Source organism: Saccopteryx bilineata, chromosome 5, assembly GCF_036850765.1.
Source record: "Saccopteryx bilineata isolate mSacBil1 chromosome 5, mSacBil1_pri_phased_curated, whole genome shotgun sequence".
Lineage (NCBI taxonomy): Eukaryota > Metazoa > Chordata > Mammalia > Chiroptera > Emballonuridae > Saccopteryx > Saccopteryx bilineata.
The window spans coordinates 103,671,530-103,682,314 of record NC_089494.1 but is presented as its reverse complement, the minus strand read 5'-3'; the positions used below and the strand labels follow the sequence as shown (position 1 = coordinate 103,682,314).

The 10,785-nt window shown below is 40.6% G+C and overlaps 1 protein-coding gene across 1 annotated transcript in view; it reads left to right on the top strand.

Annotated features, from left to right (window-relative positions):
* Positions 1-221: 221 nt before the first annotated feature.
* THSD7B (thrombospondin type 1 domain containing 7B) overlaps positions 222-10,785 on the top strand; it is a 1,096,947-nt gene continuing 1,086,383 nt past the window's right edge. The window contains exon 1 of the mRNA XM_066232872.1: positions 222-355. The gene's annotated coding sequence lies outside the window, so the exon portion shown is untranslated. The remainder of the gene's footprint in view (positions 356-10,785) is intronic.

Genomic DNA, 10,785 nt, shown 5'->3' with positions numbered 1-10,785 from the left:
GGGGCACAGGATACACCAGCTCTGAGAAGGGGCATGGAGACCGAGGGGAGGAGGCAGGGGCAGGGGAGGCGGGCATCAGCTGCCGGGGGAGTCCAGGAGCAGGGTGGCTCCGCCGCCCGAGCCCTCGGCTCTGGGGACGCACCAGCAACCAATGGCTGTGCAGAGTGTACAGCAGATGGCGTCCGACTGCGCTGTTCCTTCCTCGTCCTCCTCCTCCTCCTCCTGCTTCAGTGCTGAGGAGCCAGAGTCGCAACCGGGTTGCCAGAAGCTGGAATGGGTGGTCTCCCCACACATACCACCATCGTTCCTGCGCGAGGAAGCTCGGGGCTAGGCTGCGGCAGCGCGGGCGAGGCGGGTGAGTGCGGCGTGCGGCGCCCGCACCTGGGGTGCCGGCTCCCGGCCAGCAGGGGCGATCGGTGGCGGCGACCGGGGCGGCGGGCGCACCGAGGGCACTTGGCTCTTTCCCCCCTGGACAGGCTACCTCGCCCCTGCTCTAAGCAGATGCAGCAACTTGCTAGCAGCGCTTCTCAGACACTCTGGCAGCGGAGGCAGGGGGCTGCGCCGAGGATGGGCTGCCCAGGGCACAGAGCGAGACCCTCGGGTTGGGTAAGCGGAGAGACCCCCACGCAGAGACGTGGGCACAGACCTCAGGCAACCGGACTGGTTCTTCGGATTGGGGCAGCAGGACCTCTGTTCCCTTCACTTCCAGCTTGCTTTGGCAGGTGCTGGAGAAAGGAGTCTGGGTCCCCCTTCCTGAGCCAGGAAGCTCAGAGCCCACTTGGAGGGCGGGGAGTTCTGCGGGCTTTGGCTTTGCAAACAGGTTGAGGGAGGCTTCCCTTCGCGCAGCTCGGACTGCGTATCTGCGAGTAGGCATTCAGTGCCTCTGGAGGACAGCTGGGCTGCCAAGAAGTTTTGCAGCTTCCCCTGTTTTATCAGTGGAGTGGCAGGAGACTGCTGCCACAATTCACATTCCCACTGTCCTGCGGGGGGCGAGGGGCGAGGGGCGAGCCGGGGAGAAAGCGATTTAGGTCTGGGGAGACATTATGCTGTTTATCAAGAGAAAACGGATACAGCCTGAGAGCGAGGAGCAAGGAGGAGAACACCTGTAATTTTTTAAAACATTACTCACAGGCTCTGTCACCTTTCCTTTCTAACACCTTGGGTACTATTAAAGTCATTTGAATATGCAAGTGTAAACCTCCACTTTGTAAGTTGGCCTAGTTTGAATCTTGAAGTTGGAAAGCTGGGAGGTGTGTTTTAGGGGAGGAGGGTGTTAAGTTCTCTCAATCTCTTTTTAGAAACAAGGAGGAAAAACTTTATTTCGGGGGAAGGGTGAGTGACCTAATGGTACTTTTTTTAATTTTTATTCATTCAGAGCATCTCAAGAGGTAATACAATTTAATGCCGTTCTGCATGGTGAAGGTGGAGCTCGACTAAGATTATGTATATATAGTACCTGGCATGTTATTTGGAAGACTCCGTGGTTATCTGGCGCTCTGTTCATTGCCAGGGTGGCTTGCTAGTAGCCTGCAGTGTTCCGTCTTTATGCGCCTTTGTGCTCTTTTAAGTGACAACCAGGAGGAGCCTTCCTGGTGCTTTTCCAGCAGTGTACCTGGGTGCTCTGCTATCAGGGAAGTGGTAACCCATGCAGGCTGGGTGGAGGTCACCCGGGCTCTGGGGGCGGGGGCTGTGTTTGTGCGTCTGTGTGTGCACACGTGCATCTGGAGTGTCCTTTTGACAGGTAGTTTTTGGATGTCAAAGTAATACATTTACCTCCCAGGCAGTGTCAAGACAGTATGGGCCTGTTAGGTAACTGGGTGGCAGTGATCTCCACGGAAGCTTCTCTGTGCTCTAGATAAACTGCAGCTTGTTTCTTTAGGCTTCGTGAAAGCCACTTAACATGTTGCTAACCAAATCAAGAAGTCCTATCCAGTGGTGAGTGAAAAGCTCATGTACTTGTGGGTTGAAAGCTATGTAAAGTACCTTTCTTGAAGCTTCTTGAAGCTTCACTTTGATGTACCATTGTTCTTAAACTGCCATCTATTAATACCAGGAGCCTTCTTTCAATACTTAATGTGACCAATTTTCTGCTTTTTGTGGGTAGACAAGCTGAGTAGATTCCTTGGAATTGGCTTCATACTATGCCTGGGCATTATATTTTTTTCACATGCCAGCTGGGAATTGAGGACTGGAAACTTTTCTGCATGCAAATTTAAAAATTATAAAGATAATTCTCCTGTTTCTGTTACAACATGCACAGATACAATTGTTGACTTCAAAAAAGGGGTATGCTCCTGCATGAGCACAAACGGTTTAAGCAACGCTGACAAAAACTATTCAGGGTTCTGAGAATTAGAAATTAATCTGTGACAAGGGCGTAGAGGTGTGTGGTCTAGGAAAGAACTGCCTGCTGCTGGTGGATGTTGCTAGCCCATTTTGAGGGTTTATAATAAGTGAGATTACTTTATATCTACCTTAATATTTAAATCAATACCTGAAAAATTATCTTCACAATGTTTCTTAATACTCTGTCATCCCATGCTCCACTGTTTTTAATCGAAGTGTTTGCTTGTTAAAGAATTTCAGGACTTAGAAACAAAAAGTCTGTTAGATAAGTGGACAGTAATTACTGATCATACAAACAATATTAACACAGGCTCTATAGTTTGAGGATTAATTGGCAAATAAAGGTACCTTTCTGTTTTATGCTGAGTGTGCCTTTTGAGAGTAAAGAATGAAAAATGGTACAACTAAAATCTACTTTATCAAAGAGGCTATTAGAACCTTGTCTATTTGCTGCAAATCTTGTTTCTGAAGGAATAATACTTGTGTTGATAATTTGTAAAAAAAAAATGTGTTTGTCTTTAAGTAACAGACTGAAGAAGCAGAATAAAAAAATTAGGAGTTAAATTAGTTGAAGAGAACTGTCCAAACAACAACAACAAATTCCAAAGCATGTCAGTTTACTTTAATTATACTTCACAACTGAAGCTGGAGTCATATGATTCTTTCAAAGAAAACAAATTCCTGCTAAAATTACGCACCTTTATAAATATTAGGCATTAGAGTAATAACATCATTTCAAAACATCATTTGAAAGGAATGATGAAGAATTGTGGACTGATCCTATTGAATTAAGAGTCAAAATGACAAATGATACAATATATTAAGTACATGATCAAGACAAACAGTTAAAAAGATTCTACGTAGTGATAACTATTCTACTTGGTAAAGAAAAGCAGCACTATCAACAACACAGCTTTTCAGGCGCTCTGCAGAAAAAGTGAAGGCTTGGTCTGGTCTTTGACTAACTGCAGGCTATTTCAATGTTAGAAACTATTTACATAAACTACTTATATATGCAATTGGAGTTTTTTGAATATGAATTACACAGGAGTGCTTTATGTTTTTAAAAGAAGACCTTCTCTACTATGTTACTTTAAAAGAAACAGGTGCATTCATTTTAACACTAGGCAGCATTCTAAATATAGCACAAGTCCTTCATTTGGAGCTGTTAACAGAATTAATATCTAAGTGATAATTAACGTGTTAAACCTGTGAAAGTAGACGAATTTTAAACTCTACTCTTAATTTGAGAAATTTTCGAAATTGTGAGTTTGAGTGAGAGTCGTGTTATAGCAGATGTGAAGTCTGTGGTACCTTGCTCCAACATGTTAAACATTTTATTCCCCCTTTAAAATGTCTCCATTAATTGAAATTATTTTGTTGGTGTTTTTGCTAGCATTTTCATGGGTGGTTTTTTCCCAGCTAACAGCAGCTATTGATGAAAGCAAGCAGAGAAGATTAGGTGCAGTTCCCTGTCAGCTTGTATGTAGCTCTTGACTGAGGAGAAAGTAGTGATCACAGTCACTGATTTCCTAGGATTAAGCTTTCATTCTGAGCTAGGTTGCTAGAGTGGACCAGTTGCACAAAATATAAATACTTAGTTATTTTTTAGGGTTGTAATCCACCTATGATTTGTTATGAGCGTTCTATAGCCATTAGCTTTTGGTCATGAGGTATTTTTGCAATTAACTGTTTCTGAAAGTACAACTCTTTGTTGTGATGTTGAAATCTGTAGAATTTTTTTGAAGTTAAAATAAAAGAGATCCTTATATCAGAAAAGGTTGGACATTGACCTAGATATGAGGATTAGTAAAAATGTGGAAATGTCCCCATATGAAACAAAAGTCTTCATTGTTGAACTTAGGTATTTTGCAGCAAGAGACATGATGCTTTTTGATTTTTCTTTCTAGGCATATTTTAATTGTGAACCTCTTGTAATTAAATGTGCTAAAGCTAAAAGCAGCATCCTAAGAAACTAATGCACAAATAGTTCTTCAATGCCTTGATGGGAAAGGAGCTCTTTGCTGTGTTTTACTTGCCTGCATGAGGGTTGGCTGCAGATTTGTGTCCTACTGTTCGGTTAGAGAACAGCTCATTACTTCTGGAAGAATCACAATGTTGGCAAAGGCTCTCAACTTCATGGCAATTGGGCACCATTGCTGTGGTCTTGGACTGTAGTTTTCTAGTAATGCATATTTTAATTTTTTTAGGTGGTTATTTTTAAAAGCATACCACGTAGTACACATAAATAAACTAGTTTAATTATAATAAGACCAAGGTTTGCAGTAATTTCTCTTTGCAGAGTTTGCTTCTGGGCTCTCCACTATTGATTTCTGCCTTTTGTGCTTACGTTAGACATATTCAGGCTGATTTGGCCAGTATACACTGATACAGCCTTACTGGTTCTAAAAATATTGAAATACTTCTGTGCCATAGGCAAATGGGTGCTGTTCTAGCCTCCTGAATGCCCTCTGCCACCTCATTCCTATGGCCACTCCCCTGATACCACTTAGATAATTTCTGGTATGGCAGGGGGGTCTTGGGACCTGCTCCGGGGCTGTTGTTAGAGCCTGTTCTGATTGGTTGGTGTATGAACTCTACCACTTGATAAATATTTTTTGTATTATCCCTTGATATTTTTACCCATAACATGAATAAATGCAACCACTGACATTATCAAATAGTTGAACTTGAAATCTGTTGAATTTTACATTTTAAATTTTTGTATCTAACATTTATATCTATTAAAAACAGTTTAATATTATTGGCCTATATTTATATTATTAAAGAGCCCATAATTATTAATTACTGATTCATTTAAAGCCACTCTGCCTTCAATTTTATTTGTGCCCCCCAACATAAACTAACCATACTAAGTCATAACGGAAAGGGGCAGAGCCAAAATTTCTAACACTGAACTATATACATCTTTCTACCCCACAGCTGTCTCAGCCCACTTAATTGAAATGTATGTATACGGGAGTAGTTAAACAGGCTTTTTTGGAAGGGGGAAATGATTTTTCCCATCTCTATTTCTAGTCTTCATAATTAACTCAGTTTATTTGTATTGACTTTTATTCATTTTTGTGTGTAAGAATTGTTAACAGAGCTTCATTTCACCTGAACTGACCTATTCATAAAAGCTGGACTGTCTTCTGGCTAATCATGGAGAAGAAAGGAATGTTGATGACTTGATAGACCCTTTATGGAAAATTCTTTGGTTGTTTCTTCTGGATCTCTTTAAGTTAAAACTGAACATAAACACTATTAAATGAGATCTGAAAAATACAACTTAAGTTTTACTTTTCTCTTAAACCAAAAAAAAAAAAAATAGTGTTCTGGATCCTACATCAAATTAACTCTTGCCAGCCATTAACTTCCTAGTGTACACTTTCTTCTTCTCGGAAGACTCTTCCCTTTATGTCACTCCTAAGTCCCACACTTGTTTTAAAAGTCTGCTTTGAGCCCTCAGCCCTCCAGTTATCCAAATTCTATCTTACTCAAGACCCAGTTTTAATTCTACTTTCCACTGAGCTTTCTCTGATTATGCCAATTTACAAAGACTTCTGTCTGAAGAACTCAGGTGGTAAATTCTAATTTTAATGTTTGGTTGAATCTATTTTCTTATTAGTATCTACTGTGGAGTTCTGATAGTAAAGGATTTGAATGAGAAAGGGCATTACTCTCTACTGAGAATTTTGAAAAATGTTTGAGAGGAGAATGTATGCAGAGTAGGGGCCCATGATAACAACCCTCTGAGGATCTCTAAAGCAAGACTTAAAGATAGCCAAGTAGGCAGCTAGAGTGACTGCTCACTATTGATGATCTATGCCATGTTGTTCACTGAGCCAGGTGCATTAGAGTCAGCATGTCTTATCCTCATAAGAATGTTGCAAAGTGATTCTATTATTCAGTCCCATTATTTACAGTGGGAAGCAGAGGTTGAGTGGCCTTTGGCACCTGGTGTAAGACCAGTGCACCTGGTTGACCACAGAGCCAAGGTTTGCATACCAGTCTGTTGGCTGCCAAGTCCATTTTGCTTCTTATATATCAGACTGCCCTAGAGACTGAAGTTCGTATCATCAAGTTTAGTCTTACCTCCTGCTGGAACTTCTCCCAAATGCGAGAGCATGTGTGCATACACACACGCGCGCGCACACACACACACACACACACACACAAACATGCACACCCTCATTGCTAGAGCCTCACATGCAATAGGGATGACTGACTGGCAGAGTATTGCTGAATCACTTCTTCCTGTGTGTAGAAGTGTCTCTTGGAAATATGAAGAAGGCTGCATTTTGATTTGGCACAGACTGTATGCATGAAGATTACATCTCAGACTTGTAAAGAATTTGAGACATTTATGTATAAAAATGTTGGCTTCCTGAAAAAGCAGATAACATCCCTTTTCACTGATGGCTTCTCATTAAGACAGAAGTGTTTTCCTGAATATGCACATCATTAGCTTTAGAAATTAGCACAAAGAGCAGGAAAAGGGGAGAAATAATCTTCAGATGTGAATGTCGGTGGGCAGGTAGTGGCCTTAGTCACTTCCTTGATTGGGCTGAGCCATCTGGTCAAATGAGTGCCCTTCTCTGTCTTCTTTTTCCCTGTGCATCTTGACAAAGATGTGTCCTTGGTGGAAGAGGACAGCTTTGCTAAGAAGAGAAGGATGGTTTTTTGGTTAAGCAGGTATGAGAAATTGTGTTTCTGAAGATCTGTCTCTTAAAAGTGTTTTGCTGGGTCAGCATGAAGTCTCTTGATATGAACTTCTTAGGAATATATCATATCCCCATTTCCAATACCAAAGTCTCGTAACGATTTTTATGGAAATATACTGTTGAAGTATGACCAGTTTCTCTTCTTGCCTCTGGCACAATCATATATAAAGAAGCTCGGAAGATTCAAAATTGTACAGAGATATTTTTACTCATTCCAGGAATGAACTTCTTCACATTCAGTGCTATCTAGGAATGTCATGGGCCTCCTCTCATGGAGATGTGCGTTCTCATCTGTGGCAGCTTTTAAACAGAGGACAAATGGGAACATGTAAGGGCATTCTACACAGAATTGGATATTAATAGCAGGTTTATTGAGCACACACTATGTGCCAGATACTGTCCTACATATGAAACCCTCTCAAAAAGCTTGGAATCAATTATATTATTATTATTCCCATTTTAAAAAACTCAGAAATAGTAAGTGACTTGCCCCAGGACAGTATCTGCACTTAGGCAGTCTGATTCTAGAGAAACTTTTTTCAATAGAAATTGAATGCAGTCACAACTATAATTTATATATATATTATATATATGTATATATTGATATATAATATATATATATAAATGTATGTATTTTTGTGTGTGTGTGTGACAGAGATAGAGAGAGGGATAGATAGGGACAGACAGACAGGAACGGAGCGAGATAAGAAGCATCAATTCTTCATTGCGGCTCCTTAATCTCCTTAGTTGTTCATTGATTGCTTTTTCATATGTGCCTTGACGGGGGCAGCAGAGTGAGTGATGGCTGCAGGCAGAGTAAGTGACCCCTTGGTCAAGCCAGTGACCTTGGGCTCAAGCCAGTGACCTTGGGCTTCAATACAGCAACCTTTAAGCTCAAGCCAACGACCATGGGGTCATGTCTATGATCCTATGCTCAAGCCAGCAATCCCATGCTCAAGCTGGTTAGCCTGTGCTCAAGCCAGCGACCTCGGGGTTTCAAACCTGGGTCCTCTGTGTCCCCAGTCTGACACTCTATCCACTGCACCACTACCTGGTCAGGCTACAATTCATATATTAAATCTTAAATTTTCTAGGAGCAACATTGGAAAAGAAAACCCCCCACAAAGTTTAATAATACTAATCTCATATATCTAGGCCATTATAATTTTAACCTGTATTGATTATGAAAAAGATACAAATGAGATGTTTTAGATCTTGTTTATACCAAGTCCTTGAAATCCAGTCGGCGTTTTACACTTATAAGCATATCTCAAGTAAGACTCGCCTTGTCTCAAATGTTCAGTAGCCACAGATGGCTGGTGGCCACCATATGGGACATGCCTTGAACTTGCACCATGAATAATTCCACTATCAACTGTCTATTTCCTGTCAGTTTCCTTCCAAGGGGTATGTTATCCATCTTTGCATATGTGATACCATTCATCTATTTATTTACTTTCCTTAAATGCCAGCATGAATAATCTCTTAAGTAACATACTTAAAACACTTTTATGACTTCTCTCAGGAACACATTTAATATATATATTCAGTGAGAGGAGGGGAGGCAGAGAGACAGACTCCTGCATGTGCCCTGACTGAGATCCACCTGGCAAGCCCACTAGGGGGTGATGCTCTGCTCATCTGGGGCATTGTTCCATTGCTCAGCAGCAGAGCTCTTCTTAGCACCTGAGGTGGAGGCCATGGAGCCATCCTCAGTGCCCGAGGCCAACTCAATCCAATAGAGCCATAGCTGCAAGAGAAGGAGAGAGAGAGAGAGAAGGAGAGAGAGAGAGAGAAGGAGAGAGAGAGAGAGAGAATTGAGAGGGGGAGGGGTGGAGAAGCAGATGATGCTTCTCCTGTGCACCCTGTCCAGGAATTGAACCCAGGACATCCACACACCAGGCTGACCTCTACCACTGAGCAAACCAGCCAGGGCAAGAACACATTTACTTTTAAAACCTACAAGACAGGAAGATTTCTCTGTATCTTATATGTAGAAAAAAAAAAAGCCCTTTGTTTGTGAAGATGAAACGTATGTGGATGTTTCCATTTTATAACCATGTGTATACATTATAGAATCCCTGAACCCATCTTGTTTACAGGTGAAATAGTCCTGCTTCTTTTGTCATTTTTATTTTTTGTTTTGATTTGGTTTGATCTGTTAGTGTATATGTGAAACCTGGCGCATATAAACTGGGCATAGCCTATGATCTGCTTATCTCTATGAGAAGGGAAAAAGAACCTTCAACTAAGGTTGAACTTAACCAGTTTTTCTCATTTACACTTGGTGCATATTTCTCAGTCCTCTTTCCAATATCCTTATTGTGATTACTACAGTTAGAACTGACATGTGTCTCATCAAAGTGATACTTTTGATCAAACTGCAGTAATTTTTTAGTAGGCTTGATTTATTTCCTGGCAAGTAGACTTCTTCTCAGTTATCCAAACAACTTTTCTCAAGTTGAATTTCTCATAGTAAGTAATCAGTAGGCTGTGGAATCTTCAATTGAAAAAGCAGAAAGTTACATGTCCTTTATTTTGTGTTACATACAAAAAAGTCCTGTGTTCCCTTTGTAAGTGCAAACTTTGTTCATCTATGCATGATAGTGTGAAACATTTTATTAAGTTCAAGTCTCTGTCTGGAGGTGGGGAACATATTATGTGGTTAGCTTAAATCTGACTTCAGTTGCTCATTAAAAGAAAAATATTAAAAACAGGGCTTCAGTTGGAAAGGAAGAAAAATTATAAACTTTATAGGGAGAAATTTCCTTGGATAAACTCAAAGTATGTGTCAACTAATATGTGCAGGAATAGTAGGTATTTCACTTGGATTATAGAGTTGGTGGAATTAAAACATAATATTGGTGGACTAATATATCCCCAGTGCAGTTCACCTTTTAGGTGTGTGTGTGTGTGTGTGTGTGTGTTGTGTGTGTGTTTTAATAACTAAGCAGTTTTCACACAGCAAGACAACCAATGGGAAGTACCTGATGCATTTGTTTGTTAGCTGTATAAATGAATTGGAAGAGTATTTATTGAGCACCTGCTGTGTCCATAGAACAGAGTAGATGAAAACAAGCATATGATACCAGCCCCAATTTTCAGGAATTTGCAGTCTAACTGGGAAGATGTGAAATGCACCTCCTCTGCTCTTGGCAAAGCCAAATCACCTTTAGATATGTCAGGGTTTTTTTTGTTTGTTTGTTTGTTTCACTATGTATAAGATTTTACTAAGTAAATGCCTAGAATGCATTTTATTTATATTTGAATTTTCAGCATCATGCAGAGAATAACTGTAGGTATGTGCTGGATTCAATGAAAGTGGTACATTAATTTTATTTACACTTGTGAATTAAAATATAGCTTTATTGCTGTATTTATAATGAGACCACCTATAGAAATATCTCATTTTTTAAATAATGAAGATGAATAAAGTCTGTTCCCAATCCTGTACACTCCATGGCTGGATTTGCTCTGCTGACTCCAGTTGGTAACTTCTAATACCTTAGCTGCAGTTGAAAAAGATGGTTTTAACCTGAAGGAAGTTTGGGGCTCTTTTCACCATGCCAGGGTCATATCAGGATTTAACCTCAGTCACAGATTTAATCCAAAAATCTTTTATTCTGGAGATGAAGAAGCTTGACATTCAAGAATGCTCAATAATCCTTATAAATGTGCACATGGAAGGTGAGAAGTGGGGTAGGATAAGGAT